This window comes from Hyperolius riggenbachi, chromosome 2 (assembly GCF_040937935.1).
Source record: "Hyperolius riggenbachi isolate aHypRig1 chromosome 2, aHypRig1.pri, whole genome shotgun sequence".
Classification (NCBI taxonomy): Eukaryota; Metazoa; Chordata; class Amphibia; order Anura; family Hyperoliidae; genus Hyperolius; species Hyperolius riggenbachi.
Window position 1 is genome coordinate 347,283,116 of NC_090647.1, and position 21,630 is coordinate 347,304,745.

The 21,630-nt window shown below is 46.7% G+C and overlaps 1 protein-coding gene across 2 annotated transcripts in view; it reads left to right on the top strand.

The window, feature by feature from the left end:
* Nucleotides 1-14,876: 14,876 nt before the first annotated feature.
* SLC6A17 (solute carrier family 6 member 17) overlaps nucleotides 14,877-21,630 on the top strand; it is a 156,168-nt gene continuing 149,414 nt past the window's right edge. For both annotated transcript variants that reach the window (XM_068269537.1, XM_068269536.1), the window contains exon 1: nucleotides 14,877-15,158. The gene's annotated coding sequence lies outside the window, so the exon portion shown is untranslated. The remainder of the gene's footprint in view (nucleotides 15,159-21,630) is intronic.

The following is a 21,630-nucleotide window of genomic DNA, read 5'->3' on the forward strand; positions in this document are numbered from 1 at the left end:
TCGACCGTTTTTGTAGTGTTGAGGACCAGCCCGTTCTCCCTACACCAGTGACAAATTCTGTCAATCTGCTGGCGATACTCCTGCTCATCATTACCCGAGATGAGGCCAACGATGGTGGTGTCGTCGGCGAACTTGAGGACTTTGATGGAGTCCGCAGTGGATCTGCAATTGTTAGTGTTTAGGGAGAATAGGAACGGCGACAGTACGCAACCTTGGGGGGCTCCTGTATTGGTGGTCCTTGGTTGGGAGATGATAGTGTCCAGCTTGACGGCCTGGGATCTATTACTTAGGAAGTCCATGATCCAGAGACGGAGGGTAGGGTGGACTCCGAGGGCAGCGAGATTTTCCTGAAGTATTAGGGGGCTGATGGTATTAAACGCCGAGCTAAAGTCGAGTAGAAGGATCCTGGCGTATGAGTCAGGTCTGTCCAGGTGTTCATTTACAAGCTCCAGGCAGATATTTATGGCGTCGTCAGTAGACCTGTTTGCTCTATATGCAAACTGAAACGTGTCCAGCAGGGACTCGGTCGATTGCTTGAGGAAAGGCAAAACCAAGCTTTCAAAGGCTTTCATGATGACTGAGGTGAGAGCCACCGGCCTGAAATTGTTGAGGTCTGAGACACCCTGTTTTTTGGGGACCGGGATGATTGTGGACCTCTTGAAGCAAGCAGGGACCCTGCCTTCCTGGATGGACTTGGTGAAGATGGATGAGAGAATGGGAGCAAGCTGCTGTGCGCAGGTTTTCAGACAGACTGGTGACACTCCATCTGGGCCTGAGGTTTTCCTTGCATTAATCCCTGACAGGTGTTTCCTGACATCATCCTCATACACCACTAGGGGGGGGTGGGCTTGCATGTGGGGGTTCTAAGTCAGAGGAGGTGGCCGGAGGCTCTGGGGACCTTGCTGGATTCTCAAATCTGCAGTAGAACTCGCTGAGGTTCTCAGCGAGCTCGGTGCTGGGAGTTGCATGCTGCGGAGGGGGCTTGTAGTTCGTGGCAGCCTTGATCCCCTTCCAGACAGTTCGTGTGTCTCTTGAGGGGAGGTTCTGTTCCAGTTTTACAGCGTAGTTCTTTTTGGCGGCCCTCAGTTCCTTGTTTAGGGTGTTCTTTGCCCTCCTATACTCCTCTTGGTTGCCAGACTTGAACGCCAGTTCTTTGCTTCTGCGCAGATGCCGAAGTTTATTGGAGAACCAAGGTTTGTCATTCGGGTAGTGTTTGCGGATTTTTGTTGGTACACACTGCTCCTCGCAAAAGCTGATGTACGAGGATACAACGTCTGCCCACTCATCTAAGTTCGGTGTTTCCAGAGCCTTCCAGTTCGTGCAGTCAATGCAGGCTTGAAGTTGTTGTTTAGCCTCCTCCGACCAGACTTTGCTGGATCTTAGGACTGGTTTTGCGGTTTCCAGGCGTCTCCTGTAGGTGGGTATCAGGTGAATGATGCAGTGGTCCGATGAGCCCAGTGCAGCTCGCGGGGTTGCCTTGTAGGCATCTTTCAGGACCGTATAGCAGTGGTCCAGAGTGTTGGCGTTCCTGGTGGGGCAGGTGACGTGCTGGTGGTAGCGCGGAAGTTCATGGCATAGGTTGGCCTTGTTGAAGTCCCCTAAGATAATGAATAACGAGTCTGGAAGGGACGACTCCCACTGTGTGATGGTGTCGCTGAGTACGCTCAGGGCCGTTTTGACATCAGCGTCAGGAGGAATGTACACCCCAACAAGGACGTAGGAGGAAAATTCCCTGGGTGAGTATACGGGTCTGCAGTTAACCAGAAGGAGTTCCAGATCAGGGGAGCATCTCTTGGCAAGAACAGAGGTGTTGGGGCACCAGGCAGAGCTGATGTAGAAGCAGATGCCGCCCCCTTTTCTTTTCCCTGAGAGCGCGCTGTCGCGGTCTGCCCGGATGATGCTGAAGCCATGGAGATGTAGGGCACTGTCGGGGATGTTGTCGTGCAGCCATGATTCTGTGAAGCAGAGGACTGGGGTGTTGCAGGGAAGTTCCCTCTTGTTGCTGAGGAGCCGCAGTTCGTCCAACTTGTTTGGGAGAGAGCAGACATTTGCCAGGAGGACAGCAGGGATGGCTGATCGCAGTCCTTTCCTTTTCAGTCTCGCATGGGCTCCGGCACGACAGCCTCTCCGTCGCTGGCCCCAGCAGGGCCCTGACCCAGGGGCAGTGATTTTTTGGACATGGCTCCAGACAGAGTCAAACAGGAATCTGTCCTCTGGGTGCAGGGCTGCGCTAGGCTCCCATTTTAGGAGCTGTGGTCTGGTGTAGGTGATGCGTGTGAGTTGAGGGGGCATGGGAGGCATGGGTGTAGAGTCGACTCGCGGTCGCTGTGGTCCCAATCGATAATTGTTCAGCCAGTAGTCGTGCCCTACAGTCCCTCCTGTAAGCCGCACAAAAACAGCCGTCCCTTGTGTGATGCCATACAGACCATCGCATGAGCAGTGCAATACAGTCCGTCACATGGCAGTGCAATACAGTCCATCACATGGCAGTGCAATACAGTCCCACACAAATGCAGTGCAATACAGTAAATCACTAGTGCAGTGCAATACAGTAAACTTACACTACCTGATCCATGTATACACACGCAAGATATTTTCAAGCACTTTATGTCTCCAATTTAGAAATTAAATGTAATTTCTGCCCTTTAGGGATTATAACCCTGCTCTGCGTCAAATCCGTAATTTTCCAAGGGACTTTTGGCGTGTATCCCACTCCCCCATGCCCCCTCCAGGCGTTAGACCTCTTGAAACATCTTTTCCATCACTTTTGTCGCCAGAAACAGTGTTTGTAGTTTTTAAAGTTCGCCTGCCCATTGAAGTTTATTGCGGTTCGCCCAAGTTCGCCGGTCCGTGGACTTTTGCGGAAATTCGCGTCCGCGATATGCAAACCCAAAATCTGAGGTTCGTGCCATCTCTAGTTAAATCTATGCCACACAGAATTAAAGCAGCTCTGAAGGTTGAGGGTCCAACCTGGTATTAGCAAAGTGCGTCTAATTAAGGGTATATTCACTAAACTGCAGTAAGCAGAATAACATGCATGAAGTCTTACCCCACGCGGAGTTGCGCATAATGCAATACATTATGTGCAATGCATTAATCTCTACCCATTGTGCGGTAACACAATTTAATGCATACACCCCAAAGTTGTCAGCCAGTGTATGTTTACCTTACAGTCAGTTGTTAATCTCAGAATATTTTCATTGTGGTTAAAGAGAACCCGAGGTGGGTTTGAAGAATGTTATCTGCATACAGAGGTTGGATCTGCCTATACAGCCCAGCCTCAGTTGCTATCCCAAACCCCACTAAGGTCCCCCTGCACTCTGCAATCCCTCATAAATCACAGCCTCCCTGTGCAGGCTGTGTTTACATCTGTAGTGTCAGTCTCAGCTGCTCCCCTGCCTCCTGCATAGCTCCGGTCCCTGCCCCGTCCCTTCCCTCCAATCAGCAGGGAGGGAAGGGATGCAGGCGGGGACTGGAGTTCTGCAGGAGGCAGGGAGAGCAGCAGACTGACACTATAGAGATAAACACAGCCAGCTCTGACAAGCTGTTTGTCAGCAGCGTGGCTGTGATTTATGAGGGATTGCAGAGTGCAGGGGGACCTTAGGGGGGTTTGGGATAGCAACAGAGGCTGGGCTGTATAGGCAGATCCAGCCTCTGTATGCAGATAATATTCTTCAAACCCACCTCGGGTTCTCTTTAAAGGACAAATGAAGAGAGAGGTATATGGAGGCTGCCATGTTTATTTCCTTTTAAGCAATACCAGTTGCCTGGCAGCCCTGCTGACCCTCTGCCTCTAATACTTTCAGCCATAGACCCTGAACAATCATGCAGCAGATCTGGTGTTTCTGACATTATTGTCAGATCTGACAAGATTAGCTGCATGCTTGTGTCTGGTGTAATTCAGACACTTCTACAGCCATACAGACCAGCAGGGCTGCCGGGCAACTGGTATAGTTTAAAAGGAAATAAACATGGCAGCCTCCATAGTCTTCTCACTTCAGTTGTCCTTTAATAGGAGCAGCTGTGGTTGTGGATACTACACAAATAAAATGCAAACATTTCTCTCTGTCTTATCGCATCATGTGTGATAGGATAAAGCAGTGTAAACTGTTGATGTAAGCACACAAGAGCTGTGATACAGTCATTTCTCCATGACCTCCTTTCCAGTTTATCTATATTGTACATGCCCCTATTTAAACTATGTAAATGTTATTGTTAAAGAAAATAAAAAATAATAATGTTCAATTGTTTTTATATTATGGGGACAGTAGCCAAGCTAAAGAAAAGCATTTTATTTTTCACTTGTATGCTCAGCTTGTGTGTGGAAATGTAAAATGGTGATTCTAACAAAGCGGAAATGTTTAATTCAGCCTAAATTAATCAGCATGTAATTGGGTGTAACGTATCGCCCCAGGGCTCAAAACAGATCATCTGCCTCTTTATAATCAACGATTGAACAAGATCTTGCTTTTTACTATTTGTGCTCTGTATTCAGTATGACTCAAACCCCTTCTCCCGTCCATCAATTAATTCATCATGATACCAGCAGGCAGCTCAGGAACACACTTGCAGGAGAAGTAATAGTGTCATTTTTCTTACTGACCAGAGTCTGTCAGCAAGTGTGTCTTCATTTGGACATCTTCATGCCTTTGATGTCACCATCTTCATAAATAGGCTCCTTGCTCACTATATGCAATGCGATCTGTCGCAACGCTCAAGATTATCGTATCACAAAGCAATGCAATGATATTCCTATGGGAATAACACATTGATTGCAGTGTGGCAGGTTCCGTCAGGTTAAAGCACTGCATGCAGTGCATTTACAGTGAGGCATACTTTCATTGTACAGTATGCCTCACTGTATGGTTGCAACATATCAGTAACGCACAATGCAAATTTACACCTACCTTTTGTTATGATTGCATAGAATCGCATTGCAATGTATTTTGCACAGTGTGCAAGGAGCCATAGCATTCCTTGGAGGGTAGCATGGTGGCGTAGTGGATATTACTCTCGCCTTGCAGCGCTGGGCCTCTAGTTCAAATCCCAACCAGGGCACTAGCTGCATGGAGTTTGTATGTTCTCCCACCTCTGAGTACTCTGGGTTCCTCTCACATCCTAAAAACATATAGATAACTTAACTGACTTTCCCTTAAAAAATTGTCCCTAGATTACGATGACTATGGTAAAGATTAGATTGTGCGCTCCCCTGAGTGACAGTCAGTAACATGACTATTTATATAAAATCTGTAAAGCGCTGTGGAAGATGTTGGCGCTATATAAATACACAATATTAATAATAATAATAATAAGTATCAACTCAGAAGCTCCCAGATGCTGTTCTCCACGTGTTGTTGGAGATATAGCGGTGGCCTGGTATTCCCAACTTGTGTTGCGTATATGCTACAGTGAAGGCAACATCATTTCATTAGGTGTGTGCAGACAAGCTAATAATTGAGCATGTATTGTTGTTTCCTAAACCATTAGGGCTCGTTCACACTATGAGCATTTGCGGATTTTTTTAAGCACTGGCGATTTTGCAAATCGCCCTAAAAGAGCTTGTATAATGATTGTAGAGATGTGCAGAGGCGCCAATAGGATAAAAAGCACTAAAAACGTTTAAAAAGTTCGGGATGCGGTGGTGGACCAGCCAACCCAAAATAGACACCGGTACTGTCGATTATGGTTGTAGACAATTTATTCACATACTCCTAAAACAGGTTGCAACGCGTTTCGCAGGCCATATCCTGCTTCATCAGGCATTAAACAAGAGCAAAAACACAGCACGGATGCAGATCTACGCTTGGCACCTCTGTGTATAATGATTGCCTATGACAGTGTTCATATGTAAGCATTTTGATTTTCTTGAAATCGTAAATGCGCTACATGTACCATTTTCTGAGCACTTTGGCTCAAAGGGAGGTATAGGGAAATCACAAAGCGTTTGTATAGCGATTTCCTGAGCGCTTTTATGAATAAATACATTGTATTTATTTAATTCCGGGTTAAAGAGTTCACGTCCTGACTGACGTTAGGAAGTGAAAGAAATCATTGCTGAGCAAAAGCACTTATAAAAGCACTTTTCTAAGTGAAAAGAGCTGTAACAATCCCAGTATAAATCGCTCAGCACTTGCAATAGCGCTGGGATTTATAATGTGAACTAAGCCTAAAAGCCAGTGTGGATAACTGGGATAATAGGAAGAGGAGGAATTCACAATTATGTTCTTGCAGCATTTCTGGTTGATGGCCCTTACTTACCATAAAGCAATGTTATTATACACTCTGAACCGAGGTGACAGTGATATGGTGGCTGCCCTATTTATTACCTTTTAAACAATGCCAGTTGCCTGCCATGCCTGGCTGTCCTGTTGATCTTCTGGCATCATTGGTGTCTGATCCACAACCCTGAAACAAGCATGTCTCTTTAGTCTGGAGAAAAGACGCCTTAGAGGAAACAAGCAACAACCCTGAAACAATAAATAATAATAACCATGCGCTCCTCACTGGTACTCCTAAGAATATTTTTCCTCAAATCACTTTCTGGGTCGCTATCTGCATATAAGTGTGTGTTACACCTGAAACATAAGATTTGTCAAAGAAAGCAGAGCGCTCAACAGATTCTATAAACAGATACACCTACAGTTCACAACATGTATAGGTATTGTTCCCTTGTGCTCAGCCTAAAGCTGCGCCTGTTAAAGTTCATAAAAGTTCATCAGTTCATTTCTCCTCCATTGTGGCTTGTTTAACCAATAAATGTCCAAATCCTCTCAGAGTAATAAACCCATACGCTCACCAGAACATTCAGCCAATCCTCTCAGATCAGCAGTCAGCGCTTTTGGCCTTGCCAGCCAGCTTTCTGTGGATGTCTCACCGGCCTCCTCACGGATCCGTACATGTATAAATACAAATACAAGGCAGCAATAGTGTGATACCGTTTGAGCAATGTGCTATATATTATCACCAGTGCACCCCGCATCCAACAGCGACACCCAACGTGCCTCCACCACAGGTATACAGGGCGCTCACCAGATATACGGGCCAACCCACAACAGACCGGCAAAACAGTGTTTTTCTGTCACTCTAACTCCAGAGTTCAGTGCGTAATCTCCTAGGGCTCAAAGACAATCGACCATAGCATAATTCCATCAAATGTAATAGTATAAAAATAGTAGTGCACTTACAACAGTTCCGATAAAATTTGCGCATATAAAACAATCACAGGATCCTCCAGCGTCTTGTCAGCTCCTCAGACTCCGCCCGGAGGTGCAGCTTTAGGCTGAGCACAAGGGAACAATACCTATACATGTTGTGAACTGTAGGTGTATCTGTTTATAGAATCTGTTGAGCGCTCTGCTTTCTTTGACAAACCCTGAAACAAGCATGTCTCTTTAGTCTGGAGAAAATACACCCTAGAGGTGATCTAATTAACATGTATAAATACATCAGAAAGCAATATAAAAGCTTGGCGGATGAGCTTTTTACAAAGGCTCTTACAAAAGACTAGGGGACATGATCTGTGCAATCGATAGATAAAGAGAAGGAGGCACTCAAAAGGCATATAAACTTGTAGTTTATTCCTCAGATAGCTAACACAACATGTTTCGGGGTTTCCCCACTCAGCAGATCCAATCGATAGATAAAGAGAAGGAGGCACTCAAAAGGCGTATAAACTTGTAGTTTATTCCTCAGATAGCTAACACAACATGTTTCGGGGTTTCCCTTGATCTGTGCATGATCTGTGCATGGAGGAAAAAGTTTTAGTCATTTATTTAGGAAAGGGTTCTTTACAGAGCGATTAAAATTTGGAATATATTACAAAGGGAAGTAATTATGGCAAATTCTATATCTGTGTTTAATGTGTGTGTGTGTGTGTGGGGGGGGGGGGGCTTAGGTGCTTTCCATGTGTTGAAAGACATCCATGGCTATAATTACTAGGTAATTCCTGGTTGTGTTGATCCAGGGATTTTATCTGATTGCTATCTGAAGTTGGGAAGGATTTTTTTTCCCTTTTGGGCTAATTGGACCATGCCTTGTAAGGGTTTTTCACCTTCCTCTGTATCAACAGGGATATGTGAGCGTGCAGGCTGGTGTTGTACTTTATTTTCTGGTTGAACTCGATGGACATATGTGTTTTTTTCAACCCTAATAACTACCGATATGTAACTATGTACTATGTGGCAAATCCAGTTAGAATTGAGTGAGAGCACCTGTTCTGCATGTTTGTTCAAGGTATATGGATAAAAGTTTTAGAGACACAGAATCAGGGGGGCCAAAGTAGAAGGAGAAGCGAGACTCACAGACTCACAGCCAGCCAGTGTGCTATTGAGTTGAGCTGCAGCATGACATGTGAGAACATTAAATGAAGCAGAGCAAATTGTTGCGTGCCGTGTGTCTTTTCCAAAATTGGGAGTGGGGGTGGGGGGAGTTGCATCCTCACAGGTTTGCCTCAGGCAGCAAAAAGTCTAGACCTGGACCTGGGCAGCTAGGCAACTTGTATTGTTTAAAAGGAAACAAATATGGCAGCCTCAATATGACTCTCTCCTTGGGTTAAGGCTCATGCACAGGCCTAACTAAAATAGGCTGAGGTGGCCGATAATGACTAGGGCTGCTCAAATCCGGATCCGGGAGACATCCGGATAGTTCTATCCGGATATCTCCCAGTTACCTGTGCGGGGTGGGGTCAATCTTACCTGTCTGACGTCTTCTTCAGTCCGTCCCTCGGCGCCTCCCACGATGCGGTCCAAGCGGCGGTCAGGTGATTACAAACACTTCCTTCTTCCGGGTGGAAGGAGGAAGTGTTTGTAATCACATGACGCGCGTGGAGCGCATCGTGGGAGGCGCCAAGGGGCGGACGAAGAACACGTCAGACAGGTAAGATTGACCCCCCCCCCGCCCACCCCGCCAGGGGAGGACTGGGACCTTTTGGCCTGGGGGGACAACACAAACTAGAGGCCCGTTTCACGCCATCCCCAGCCCAAAGCCATATCTTTCTTGTGTGCAAATCTTCAAATTGTGATGACTAACAGCCCCAGACACACACGCACGCACACACACACACACACACACACACACACACTCTGATGCCTAACCCTATTTCTCCGCACAATCTACCTGTCTGTGTCTGATGCCTAACCTTAAAGTGACTCTGTAACAAAAATTACAACGTTTTTTCTACCATCCTACAAGTTCCTAAACCTATTCTAATCTGTTCTGGCTCACTGCAGCACTTTGTACTATCACGGTCTCTGTAATAAATCAATGTATCTTTCCCCTGTCACACTTGTCGGCCTGTGTCTGGAAGGCTGCCAACTCTTCCGTGCTGGTCTGTTCCTCTATGCACACTCCAGTGTGTGTTTTATTTACATAAGCCAGCAGCTTCTCTGCTATCAGTGATAGAAGAGAGCTGGATAAAAATCCTCCTCTGTTAGGCTGTGAAAGTAGCTGGCTGACACATAATGAGGAATTACAAACACAGGCACAGGTAGAGCTGTCTGCAGGAAGCCTGTAATGTTCAGTGCATGAGAGAAGAAGGGGACAGAAGGTAAACACACAAGTGATTTTTTGAGATTCAAAAGGAAAGCTGTATACAGCCTGCTTGTGTATGGATGTATTTTCTATGTGTGGACATATTGTACATCAATCTACTTCCTGTTTTGGTGGCCATTTTGTTTGTTTATAAACAAACTTTTTAAAACTGTTTTTGACTACTTTTAATGCGGTGGGGAGCGGCGAAATTGTGACAGAGGGTAATAGGAGATGTCCCCTAACGCACTGGTATGTTTACTTTTGTGTGATTTTAAGAATACAGATTCTCTTTAAAGGAGTTATCAGGCTTTTTTTTTTTTAATGAAAATAAGTGCTACTTACCCAGGGCTCGTCCAGCCCCAAGCTCCCAGCATGTCCCTCGCCGCAGCTCTGCAGTCAGCTGTTCGCTGCTGCTGCCTCACAGCCCCCGGCGATGACGTCAGGCCGACTGCGCCTGTGGGAGCGGCGCTGTCAATCACCGCCACATGGACCAGAGCGTACTGTGCAGACGCAGAACTACTGCGCCTGCGCAGTACACTCCGGTCTACATGGCGGTGATTGACAGTGCTGCTCGCACAGGCGTAGTACAGGCCAACATCCAGGTCGGACTGGTGCCATCGCCGGGGACTGGGAGGCAACGGCAGTAGGGTTGCCAGGTGTCCGGTTTTACACCGGACAGTCCGGTTTTTGGCCCCTGTGTCCGGTGTAAAAAAACATGCTAAACCGGACAATTAAGTTGTCCGGTTTTAGCGCCCCCCGCAGCGCAGGAGGAGAACAGCGCAGCAGAGAGAGAGCTGGGAGCAGCGGTGGAGAAGGGGGGCAATCTCCCCCCCCTTCCCTCACCTTAGGGTGCTCTCTCTCCCCCGCTGTCTCCTCCAATATGAAGTGCAAGCTGGCGGGTGGCTGCGGGCGGAACTTACCTCTGTGTCGCTCCAGCGCCGGAAGTTTGGGTCCCGCAGCCGCTGAGAGAGATTTGACTCAAAAAAGATCCGGATCAAAGATCCGAATCATTCATGAGCCGGACAACACTATCAGTCTGAATAGTGTTGTCCGGCTCATGAATGTTTCGGATCTTTGATCCGGATCCTTTTGAGTCAAATCTCTCTCAGCGGCTGCGGGACCCGAACTTCCGGCGCCTGCGACAGAGGTAAGTTCCACCCGCCAGCCTGCTGCACATGATGGAGGAGACAGCAGGGGAGAGAGACAGCACCCTAAGGTGAGGGAAGGCAAGGGGGGGGGGGAGATTGCCCCCCTTCTCCACCGCTGCTCCCAGCTCTCTCTCTGCACTGTTCTCCTCCTGCGGGGGGCACCTGGCTACCTATTCCGGGCACATATAGCCCCTGGCTACCTATTCCGGGCACATATACCCCCTGGCTACCTATTCTGGGCACAAATAGCCCCTGGCTACCTATTCTCTGGGCACATATAGCCCCTGGCTACCTATTCTGGGCACATATAGCCCCTGGCTACCTATTCTCTTGGCACATATAGCCCCTGGCTACCTATTCTGGGCACATATAGCCCCTGGCTACCTATTCTGGGCACATATAGCTCCTGGCTACTTATTCCGGGCACATATAGCCCCTGGCTACCTATTCCGGGCACATATACCCCCTGGCTACCTATTCCGGGCACATATACCCCCTGGCTACCTACTCCGGGCACATATATACCCCCTGGCTACCTATTCTGGGCACATATAGCCCCTGGCTACCTATTCTGGGCACATATAGCCCCTGGCTACCTATTCTGGGCACATATAGCCCCTGGCTACCTATTCTGGGCACATATAGCCCCTGGCTACCTATTCTGGGCACATATAGCCCCTGGCTACCTATTCTGGGCACATATAGCCCCTGGCTACCTATTCTGGGCACATATAGCCCCTGGCTACCTATTCTGGGCACATATAGCCCCTGGCTACCTATTCTGGGCACATATAGCCCCTGGCTACCTATTCTGGGCACATATAGCCCCTGGCTACCTATTCTGGGCACATATAGCCCCTGGCTACCTATTCTGGGCACATATAGCCCCTGGCTACCTATTCTGGGCACATATAGCCCCTGGCTACCTATTCTGGGCACATATACCCCCTGGCTACCTATTCTGGGCACATATACCCCCTGGCTACATATACTGGGACATTTACACCCCTGCCTACATATACTGGGACATATATACCCCCTGGCTACATATACTGGGCACATATATCCCTGGCTACATATACTGGGAACACTGGCTGTTTGTCATTATGTGCATTTAGTGGTGAAAAGCTGTCTCTTTTGTGCATTTACTGGTGAAAAGCTGTGTCTTATTATGTGCATTTACTGGTGAAAAGCTGTCTCTTGTGCATTTACTGGGGAAAAGCTGTCTCTTATTATGTGCATTTACTGGCGAAAAGGTGTCTCTTATAATGTGCATTTACTGGTGAAAAGCTGTCTCTTATGTGCAGTTACTGGTGAAAAACTGTCTCTTATGTGCACTGGACCAGTACTACTGGTGAGGACAGTTAGTGACATGGCTATGTACTCTGTAATGTGCTGCAGAAGATGTCAGTGCGATATAAATACTATAAATTTTTTTAAAAAAAAAGCCCATTGCTTAGCCCCACTCTACATAAAAGTGCGCTTCTGACTCCGCCCCTAACTCCACCCCTAACTCCACCCCCTGTCCGGTTTTCTCCATCAGCCGACCTGGCAACCCTAAACGGCAGCGAATAGCTGACTGCAGAGCTGCGGCGAGGGACATGCTGGGAGCATGGGGCTGGAGGAATCCCCGGGTAAGTAGCACTTATTTCATTAAAAATGCCTGATAACTCTTTTAAACACCCCCCCCCCCCCACACACACACACAAACCTACCTACCTGGTGATGCCTAACCCCACTCCTGCCCACCCACCATACAAACTACTTGTCTGACACCTACCCCCCCCCCCAACTACCTGTTTGACAGTGCCTAACTGCCTGCCTCCCCCCTCCCCTGCCGCCAATCACACCACAAGAAGAAAAAACATTCCCCCTCAGGCCAGGGTCAGAATGGGGATGATTATCACACAAAAAAAACCTCAGAGGGCACTGGCCTGGGCAGAGAATTGAATTTAACAGCAGTAGCAGGCAGGCAGCAAAGTGTGAGTAACTCAGCGACAAGAAGGGAGAAGAAGTACAGAAACAAAATTTATAAAAACCACCTTCTCCTCTGGCGACCTGGACCCGACCTCCTCTATCCTCCTGTCTCCTCAGTCCTACACCTCCTCCTCCTCCACAGCAGCAAGCAGCTATAGGTGGCATCTCCGACTCCCAGGCCCCCGAGTGTCCGACTCCTCCAGCCAGGACAGCCAGCCACTCGTAGCCGCAGCTCCAGGCCCCCAGCCCCCCCAGCACAGAAAGCTGAAGAGTGAGACAGCTCACTCCGACGACACCTCAGGCACAGCAGCACAGGGAAGAACTGTGTCCGACTCCTCCAGTCAGGCCAGCCAGCCACTCGTAGCCACAGCTCCAGGCCCCCAGCCCCCCCCAGCACAGAAAGCTGAAGAGTGAGACAGCTCACTCCGATGACACCGCAGGCACAGCAGCACATTGCGGACGGCAATGGCTCCAAGCGGGGGGAGGAGTCAAGCAGGGTCAACCCACCGGGCCGGAGAGGACCTAAGCTATTTGTGTCCTTGTGCCGCTCACATCCACCGCAGGCGCAGCCACGCACAAGGGCACACCACGGCCGGCCGCCTCAGCCCCTTCTCTGATTGGATACTTCAACTTGCCGGGAAATATTGCGCGAGGTTGCGATCCCCACTGCGAACCTGTCACCTGTGGTATGTCTGCGGCCGCTGCGTATAGCAGCGGCTGGCCCTAATTCCTTAAGATTCGGGCGGCCCGGGGGGCAATTGCCCCCCGTCCCCCTGGGCCAGTCCTCCCCTGCACCCCGCACATGTTTACTGGTAGATATCCGGATAGCAACTATCTGGGTATCTCCCGGTTCCGGATTTGAGCAGCCCTAATAATGACCTCCTCAGCTGATAATCAAGTGTGTGTACAGCGGCCTCCTACACCCAAGCAATCCACCCAGCGGATAGAATAGGAAGTGATGATGTACTAAAGACATAAGTGTAGAATCTAGTTCTCCGAAGGTCTATTTTTATCCAGTCAGCCATGTACTCGGAAATGTAGTAATCCACAGTGGTTGCTGGGAGAGGGCAAAGTATTGTTTGTAGGCTGATTAAATCACAGGGGACCTATAACTTGTCTCTTTAATTAGCCCTTTTACTTTGATATGTACCAGTGTGTATGTAAGTGAGTGTGTATGTATGTGTGTTTTTTGAGTTATTTGCATTGCATCAAGCCTAATGAGAAAACTCAGTTCTTTCAAAAGCTGGCACCCTAAATATATCATTAGATAATACATATTGCCTATCATTTCACTTCCTTCTATTCCTGCTATCAATAGCTAGCACAAAACAATGGCCAGCTAATAACAGATCTGCTGTATTCTGGCCACATACTGGCCGTGTTTGAATTTATAGGAAAACATTTTCAATTGTTTATTTTATAGGTCTCACTTTAACAAGTAGACGGTGAAGCTTTCAGTTTAATATTCATTTCCTAATCTCCTCAATCTTCTGTGTACAGAAAGCTCTATGTAGCTTTCTGCTGAGGATAATCTGCAGATCTCATGGTGTTTGATTTCGTGTCTGCTCTTTTATCGGGTTGATGTGTTTAGGGGAAGCTCCCTGTTAGCTCACTTATTCACCAGCTGTTTCTCAGGCACAGGCAGGAGCATGTGAAAGATGCTGATGGGGTTTCCATAGTGACAGATCCTGAGCTTTGGATGCTGAGATTCAGAAGGGCAGACTTCACAGGGCTATTTATAGGCTGCCATCATTGCACTTATGGAAGTAGGTCTGCAAAGGACACGTGCTGCCTGCTCCTAGGACACGATAGACTAATCAATTCCCCAGGTTATTGTGACCGTAGGAAAGTCAGTTAGTAAAGCGAATCCGGCGTGGGTAGTTAGGAAGTGCAAGTTACGTGGAAAGGAAACCATAACAGTCTGTCTCACTGCTCCAGAAATAGTATACGTGCAAATGTTAGTGTGTGTCGACTTACAGAAATATGGACTGTGTTAAATAAAATTGTCACTGTAGTTATGGGCTGTATTAGGAGAAGCATGCGCTACATTAAATGGATCTAGTGATACTCTGGGGTAAAGGGGGCGGGGAAGCTTGTCCCCGGGGGAAAGGGATGAGCTGCAGAATCATCTGCTAAGCCCCGTGACTTTCCTCCCCCACCAGGCGCCTTCACACGTTTCCATTCACACAACATGACGAGCGTTTGTGTGTGACTCAAGCTTTGCGTCAGCGCGGCGTCCGCCCCTCCCTCTCTCAGAGCTGCTGGTGCTGCTGCCCGGGGGGGGGATGCTCCAATCTTCTGGCAGGTGAGCAGCTGAGGCGTGTCTGCCAGTCTCTACATCGGGGTGAAGGTCTGTCGTCACTATTGCGTGCACAGTCCCCGCTGGCTCGCAGTGAATGGAGCCCAGCTCTCCTCTCCCTCCCACCTTCCATCCATGAGCGCAGTCCGTCCCTCCTACCTGCATTAATCCAAGCGCATCCATCCTCGCAGCATCCCATGCAGACGGTAAGTGCGCCTGCTTGCCAATTGCCTTGCTTACTGCTGGTGCACCTCAGCACACTGTACAGGACAGTGGCCCTCACCTTGTGCTTCTGGATATAGGCTGTACCTAAACAAGGTGACATTGTAGCTCTGCTCTTGTCGCTGATATGCAAGGGTCCATCTGTTCTCTAGTGATGGAGAGAGGCAGGAGCTGCAGGGAAATGCTGCCTACAGGCGGCTGTGTGACACCTGGTGGGTGGCCTGGCACTGGCAGACTAGCTGCCCTGGCTGGTGCTGTGTGTGGTGTAACTGCTGCCCAGGCTGGTGTTCTGTGTGGTGCCACTGCTGCCCAGGCTGCTGTGACCCCCATCTGAGAGCTATGCTGTCCTGTCCTCTCCTTCTGCAATTAGGTTGTGACCTTGACTGCTATTCTGAGATGCTCTGAATATTTAATTCCTTCGGCAGTCATATTGTCTGTTGACATTTTTGTGGTGTAGAATGGAGCTAGTAAGAGAGCAGGACTCGTATTTTAAATGTCACCGTGTTCTAGAGAGGACTGGCGTAGACTTTCACCCATTTGCTTGGTGCAGTTAGTCTGGGTAAATATTGGTTAGCTGGGATATCCACTTAGCTTACAGTACATCTCTACAATATGCAACATTTCTTTAGGATTTAAGTTGTAGGGCATGATGTATAATGTATGAAGCAATGCCTTTACACACAAGATAGACATCTACAGTGCACTATGAATATGAATTATTGTGAATATAAATTAGCAATGTTATTTCCATTATTTATATCGCATCCAACAAATGACTTTGTCGTAGTACGCTGTAGGATTTACATTTCTCTGTCACAGAGGGCTTAAAATCTAGGAATGCCAGTTTAGCCAGATGTCAACTCACCTACCAGTATTGGGCTGTGGTAGGAATCTGCAATGCTGGGAGGAAACACATGTAAATTCTGAGACCATGCATACTCCATGCAGATAATGTTCCTCATGGGATTAGAAATGCTAAAGAGCCTGTTGTGGTGACATTCCTTTAAAACATGCAAACGGACAGTGTGTTTACTGATGATTTGGCTTTGAAGGGTCTGAGCCACACACCTGGAGCAAGCGTGTTGCTAAAATGGTCAGAAAACCGGAGCACTGGGCTTATTCTGGGGCAGTGACTCAAAGAGGATTACAGGCAGAGCATGAGAACAGCATGAAAGGGAGGCAGCAATTGCATCCTCCATATGCCACTCAGTTTTGGCTTCCCACAAGTAGCCCACAGACATCACACAGCAGTCAGTAATAGGAGTACAATCTGACTCCCTCTGCTCTGAAAGGAGCAGTACAAACTGGAACTATTCACTGATGCCTCTTTATTCCTGTTTATTTCACTTGGAGGGCAATTCTTTGATTTAAGAAGACAAACTTGTATTGCAAATGTTGCATGTGATGGTAAAATGTCAAATGCTTTTTTTTTAATTTGGAAAACAAGGGTCTCAAAAGGAAAACAGTAGGAATCAGCCAAGTGTAACCAGTCCAGTCACTTTCTATTTTTCTTTTTTTTTTGCTCGTAGTGTCTGTAGAGAAACTACAAATATGTGATTTTCACCCAGTCAGTTCTAAAAACATCACAGCTTATATGAGTGTTTTAATACAGATGTGTAAGTGTTATGCTATAGGACACAGAGTTACTTTATGGAGAACCAGAACCACCTGCAGTTTGTGTATGGCTCTTTAAAAGTTTGAAACTGTAGTTGTCCTATACAGCAGCAGTTTTGGATATATACCTGGCTTTCAGGGTAGGAACACACTAGGTAGAATTGCATGTGTTTTCCACTATGTGCTATGGAAAACCCATGCAATTCTGGCTAGTGTGTTCCTACCCTCAGGGATTTAAAGGAATCATTTGTATATTCCAATGCCCTGTCCAGGAGTGATGCACTATGGGTGCTACTTCTCCCATGTGGGGGTGACACAGGCAACTATACCTTCTGTTTAAAAGGCAGCAAACTTGTACTTCAGATGCTGCATGTGATGGTTACACACCAGACAGTTTTCAGTCAATACATAGAAGCATGGGATTGTACGGGTGAGCCTGTCGTGTGTTCATCTAGCTAAAGGGAAATAAAACAGCCCAGGGCTTCTGTCAGACTTACTTAACATTTGTAGGTTTGTGTATTATTCAGACATCAGCTTTCCATGATGGAGCAGGGAAGCTATGAATGGAGCTGGATGGCTTTCTCTGGAGCGTGGCCAGAGTATTTCAGCAATTAGGCAACAATCCCACCTGTACCTAGTTTATATTTCATAAAAAAACAAACAAAAAAACACTACATTACACACGGGTCTCTTGGCAGCTAACTATATTCAATTATCCATTTCGGCTGTTTAGCGGAGTTAGTTGCTATTGTTCCTATTATTATTATTGGAAAATTATTATTATTGGAACTGTATCTGCAGTTATCCTTTTGTCCATTGCAGTCACAGTTCAAGCATTTGCTATTTTGTGTATTGTTTATGTATATTATTATTATTATTTATTGTATTTATAAAGCGCCAACATATCACGCAGCGCTGGACATTTATTTAGGTTACAGACAATATTTAGGGGTCACATACAGCAATATGACAATACAGGAATACAAGAAAGACCAGATCATACAGCACAGTATGAGTACAAGGTATTGCTTAGTCAGTCTTTGGAGGGGAGCGTGGAGATTAGGCAAGTTAGGTTCACTCAGATGCATAGCATGGGTTCACAGTAATGGAGGTGCATGATCAGGTAGGACACAAAAGGAGCAGGACCCTGCCCAAAGGCTTACAATCTAGAGGCTTACAATCTAATGTATACTGAACACTGTCAGGGCTCTCCTAAATCACAACGTTGAATTTCAGTTTAGACTGCCCACATGGTTTGTATGTTCTCTCTGTGTATATGTTTTGTTTCTTCTGGCTGTTTAAATCTCCTGCCAAGGCTCTCCATTGGTCCATTGAGAAGCCTGCCTGATCACCTGAATGGCCATTTAGGCTAGGTTCCCATTGGTCAGTTGCATAACTCACACGTTATGACTGTGAACTGCAATGGAGACTAGCCAAAGACTTTAATACAAAGCCTGCATGCCGCAAGTTCGAATAACGCGATCTGTTACCGTGAACAGGCCCATAGAATTTATGGGCAGTGAGTTGACATGCAGAATTATTCTGCAACGCAACTGACCACTGTGAACAGGGCCTCAAAGATTTGTGCCAGGCCTGAAGGACGTATTAAAGGGACTCCGAGCACCTCTGAGGGACATGCCTTTAAGACTCCGACCAGTACTGCAAAGTACTTAAAATGCATACATTTATGTAGCTTGTGCTCTCCTCTTTCATTTGATGCCTGAATCGCCGTTCTACACCAAATAGTTTTCATTCGATTTCAATTTAAAAATCGCGGCTGCCATCTTGTCTATGTTTTAACTTAGGGTCACACCTGTCTGCTCTGTTAGAGAAGTGCATTACTGAATGAAGCAGGAAGAGGAAGTGACATGCATGGCCAATGCAAGAGGCTCCTCCAGAGGGGTCATAGCATGACTTTGTTGGAAGTCGTCTGGCTTAAAGGCCCGTATACACGTATAACTAAGGCAGCTTATAAAGACCGCTTCAGCCAATAGTCAGGCGTGTGTACAGCGGCCCCCAACCTGCGAGCGATTCGCCCAGCTGATCAACTCATCCCCGTAATGGCCATTCGCATTGTCTGCGCCACGTGACATCATGTAAGTGCTGCTCCATTGTCACTCCAGCTCCTGCATAGCTACAGTACGTGTTGTCAGCTACATAGCTGACACGCATCTGTACAGGCCGGCCAGCGATGTCACCCAAGGGGGATGGAGTCCTGAATCCTGACAGGTGACATAAATCAAGAGGTGTGTATGCACCTTTACATGTACCAGGTATGAGCAGATAATATTGCTGAGACAAGAAATAGCAGAGATTACGCTGTTATTGTTTCTCTTACTTGCTTCATTCGAAAGCTCTGCAAACAGGCGAAGCAATGGGAACAAAAGAAACCATTTTATAATAATAGCAACCTAAAGCTGTTAATCTATAAGTGGAGTTATAGATAATACGAAGAAAATAAGAAAGGAAAATAAGAGAAGAAGGTTTCACTGAGGGTGCTTGCAGGAGACATACAATGGATAATTCACCAATTTTTCAGTAACCATTGCGGTCATTTACTATGACCCAAAAATAAAGCATGGGCAAGTAAAATCCTGAAAAAGATAAGAGGTCACTGTTAAGTGATGCGCACTAGTCAAAATTATTGTACATTGTCATTTCTACTGGAAATGTAAAAAGTGTGTACAGCTGTCACTAGAGGATACATTCTCTCACCTGTCTCATGTTGTATTGCTGAAACTCCATAGAGCAGACCATGCTGCTTTGCTGGAAGTTGTACGGCAAAAGTGTACAGCAGTCAATCCAAAGCTGCCTCCCACAACTATCTATTAGGCCTTCTTTCCATGAGCACCAGTGGGGGGCTTGCTAGCACATGGCACAGGTGGTGGACAGGCGGTAGACATCACAATTGCAATAGGGGACTGTCTCACACCTCCTGCCAGGGATCGTATCACCTGGCTGCCGGGGCTTATTCGCTGTGGCCCACCACTCCACAAGTTTGCGATCAAATGAAACGAGGGAAGCACTCTTGCTTGACAATATACCATCTTTTGTACACAATAGCACACACACATGTTTGAACTCTTTGGTCTTCTTCAGGTGATAGGCGGTAGATAGGCAGCCCCCCCATGTAGACTCAGATGCAACATGAAACGTTTTTTCACTGGCAGGCAACCTTGCCACGTATGAAGCGCGGTGTTACCTTGCAATCCAGCATGTAATTGCAGCCGAACATCACTTGTGGCCGGCATCTGGGTGGCTGAACTTCTTGACAAATGAGCAATTTAGCCATTTCTGGAAAAGAGGCCTAAAAATCCTTACAGGTAACTCAGATTAAAAATGTGTATGATACATAAAGCCTCCGACTGGCCGCTTCTAATGTCAACAAAGGTCCAGATGAGCTGGGTGCCTGCCAATCACAGGCCTTGTTGCAAAAATAGAAAATACACACACACACACACACACACACACACACACACACACACACACACACACACCTCTTTTACATGGACTGTTGAGCTGTGTGCTCAGCAAGCAGTTACCAGGCAGCAGTGAGCAGTTATGAGAGTTTGAGAGGCATTTCACTGCCTATCAACAGTCCATGGAAAACTGCCTGTGTTACAGCTGATAGAAAACCTGCAATACATGTGTAGTGTGTGTACTTCCTGCTTTCATGGAAGCAGGCATAGGGTTAACATTCTGTGTTTACAAATTAGCTGCTCTGCCAAGGCAGACAGCTGGCACAGCTGAGAGCTCAAATTACAGTTGCGATTATTCACAAAATACGGATTATTCACAGAATTAGGCTAAACTCTCTATGTACATACAGGGTGCATTTCTATATGTTTTCCTTCTGTCCTGTACAAGAGTTCAGGTCCACTTTAATTGTGACTGGCTATCCTGAGTCGTCTCTGTGTAATGGGTGGCAATCATATGGGCTGCCAAAAGAAGGTCAAAAACTTTTATTTCCGCACATATTACCGCAAAGTTACCGAACACTTTACACATGTACCGCAACATTACCGAACGATTACCAACCGTTTGACCGTTTTACTGCACTATTATCGAACATTAATTGCAAGTCAATCACACTCGGTAAATTTTTTAGTGAATGCTCAAAAAAAAAAATTGGTAATTATCACTGGAGGTAATATTGTGACCAAAAAAGTTAGCGTGAATGTTATTGTGAATAGAGCCCTTTGTGTTGATGGAAATGTCATATTGAAGTGAGAGGAATATTGAGGCTGCCATCCTCACTCCCCTATAAACAATGCCAGTTGCCTGCCTGTCATGCTAAGCTTTTGGCTCTAGTTGTTTGAGTCACACACCGGCTGCCACAAGCATGATGGAAAATGGCACATCTAACTTGCGGTTTAGCTGCCCAGTTGCTAAGAACAAGCACCTTGCAGTTGCTAAATATTGCAACTGAATGTGAGCATGTGTAACCGTGTCGGCAGTGTGGTTACTGTGTGTTCAAATGAATGAAACCAATGCATGTCATGTCAAAGAGTCATTTCCATAAAAAATAGGGACTGCACACTGCAGATTTCTGCACCACACATCCATTTCCCATGCAATGATTGTTAGATGTATATGAAAATGTGCATTAAAATTCGCATACAAATGTGAAACTTGGATATGGAAAAACATATGTAATATCCTAGTGGAATATCCTAGCAAAATGTAATATCCTAGTGGAAATAGAACCTCAATGCTGCACACTTGCAGCTGGCTGCATGTGCCCACCAAATAAACAGGAGTGGCCAATAAGTAGTTTACTGCTGTCAGCCACTTGTGTGAAAGAGCCCATAAGCAGTTTCTCAGAGCAACCAGTCATGCTCC